We start from the raw sequence: 2,723 nt of genomic DNA, 5'->3' as shown, positions 1-2,723 counted from the left end.
AGAGGTGGTGGATGCCCCATCCCTGGACACATTCAAGGTCAGGTTGGACGGGGCTCTGAGCAACCTGATCTAGTTGAAGATGTCCCTGCCCACGGCAGGGGGGTTGGACTAGATGACCTTTAGAGGTCCCTTCCAACCCAAACTATTCTATGATTCTATGATCTTGTCATTTGAATAATTTATTTTTGCTGTCACTGGACAGGATACTGACTTATCCTCGCAGCATGACATTACAGCTTTGTTTCCATACATTGGTTTGACTGAGTAGGTGACATCCTGAAGAAAAGGAGATCTCATTTCTTAACAGAGATTAGAACGACTTATTGCTGCCTCTGGGACTGTGAGCTCATCTTCAAGTTGGCCTTACTAATTAGCAACATAAACTCCTGCTTCCCTTATGAGATTGGTTTGCAACTGGATTTTGACAAAAGCTCTGAGGGTCACGTAAGGAATGTTCTGAGGGACTCCTTGGGATGATAAACTGAAGAAAAAGTACTAAAATACAGTGCAATTCCTAATGTGAAACACTTAATGTGAGATATTGCTTGCTGTGAAATGTCTTTTGAAGTGCCTACTTTCATGCTTTTTATTTCACCATCTATTTTTAAAACAAATTTTATTCTTAACACAAACATTTTTCCCATAGTCTCTTTGAATTTATGTTAGCAGGGTCACACTGCACAGAGCACACCACCACCACTACTGCAGCATCTCCGGCAATTTATGTTAACCATTGTCTGAGACAGCTTCCAAGCCACCTGAGGCCACCTCCTATTACGCAGTTCAAGACTTCTGGTATCAACAGATCTAGCCCCATTCAGAGGTTTTTTGAGCTCCCCTGTGTTGCTGTGAGAGGAATGACCACCCTAATCCCATGACAGCATTTAATGCCAGAGTCATTTCCAGTGGAGATACTTCGCCTGCTTCATTTGTTACAGAACGACAGCATCATTAAAAAGGAAGAGCTAATGCAAGTGTACAACATCATTGCTACTCGTAAATTGTTTCATTATCAGCCTGGGTATATTCTTCAAACCCTGGAGTCTCAGATCATGAAGTTTCCAGCTCTCACGGTTGTAACAGATGATCACATGAGATTTAAAAAAAACAGACAAACAAAATGTTTTTAATTTAAAACCCATCTAACTTTAAAAAGACAATATTGTGATTCTGAGTCCTACCACACAACTGGTAATATTTTGGATTTGGCACATCAGTTATTGTAAAGCTGGTCTTCTGGTCTTGTTTTCACCAAATAGATAGCACAAACCAAACCAAACCAAGACAAGTCAAGTCAAGTCAAGTCAAGACAAACTTAACCTTCCCCCTATTTAACAGCAGCTATATGTCCCCAAGTACTCATTAATGATCTCCTTCAACCCCAAACTCAAATCTGTGGGTCTGAAGAATATCAGACCACCCACTGCAGCCTTTTCAGTCAGGAGAGCTGGCAGTAGTGAGCAAGGGGAAGGGAGCTCTCTCTCATCAACCAAAAAGTCACACCTGTGACTGAGCAGGTTTTTACAGCTCTATTACTGCCATTAAGGAGGGACAGGAGAGGTACAGCCACAATGTAAATGCATATGATCAAGGTTGTACTTTTGGCGCCGCCCCTCCTTTAGGTTCCTCTGTAGATCTGTAAAGGAAAAATAGCTAACCTACAGAAATCGCCATGCTTGGGTTATACAGAGGTCTCTTAGGCATCAACCTCACTAGTAAAGTTTGGTCTGTAAAAAAAGGAATTTAAAATATCCCTGTGGTTATTTTTGTCAATGGATTATCAGCACCAGAGGTGTTCCAAGCAGACAGAAGGATCCACACACAAAAAAAGAAGAAAAAAGAAAAAAAAAGGAAAAGAAAAAAGAAACCAAGCAGACAGAAGGATCCACACACAAAAAAAGAAGAAAAAAGAAAAAAAAAGAATTGTCTGTATTAGATAGTTCAGCTGATGTTCTGAAGGATCTGGTAAGACCTACAGCCATGGTTGGAAATGAACTGGCTGATCTTCAGGACTTCCTGACACGATTTGCCTTCAAGAAGGTACAAATAAGGCAAGAGAAAACCATCATGTTTCAGCAAAAGCAAGTTGTACTACGTTTACTCAGTGCATGTGTAATGATTTGACACTTACAGAGAGCGTTTGTAGCTTCATATTAAATCAAACCACAGGAAAATGCTGTCCATGTAACAACTGTGAGAGCAGACAAGGCCTCCCCTTTTCAGATTTATTTGCAGAATAAATGCTTTCTGTTGTCTGGAGAAAAGTTAACACTCATAAGAGAGAACATACCAATGTTCAGAAAAGAAGAATGGGAGTCAGGTTGCCTGTGTTATCTTCCCGGTTAAAGTTTACTATTTGGGGTGACCAGAGCACTTCAAGACTGCTTAACCATTTGTAATATATGCGCGCGCGCGCACACACACACATGTGCATATATATATAAACATGTATAAATATATATATTATATATAAAATATATGCATATATGTAAATATAAATATTAAAATTATATATATAGAGAGACATATATAGATGTAATTGTAAAAATAGTTTTAACTGTTTCCTAGAACTGCAGGGCTCAATATTTGATAGCTGCTTTAGCCATAGGATTTCTTTCTGGGAACTGGAGATCTTACTGTTATTTGGGTCCTTCTACCACAAACTTTCTTGGAGGTTGTCGTGGTTTAATCTCAGTCGGCAACTAAGCACCACGCAGCCGCTC

This window comes from Aptenodytes forsteri, unplaced genomic scaffold (assembly GCF_000699145.1).
Source record: "Aptenodytes forsteri isolate BGI_AS27 unplaced genomic scaffold, ASM69914v1 Scaffold23, whole genome shotgun sequence".
In the NCBI taxonomy this organism is placed as follows: Eukaryota; Metazoa; Chordata; class Aves; order Sphenisciformes; family Spheniscidae; genus Aptenodytes; species Aptenodytes forsteri.
Note: the sequence above shows the minus strand (reverse complement) of the source record.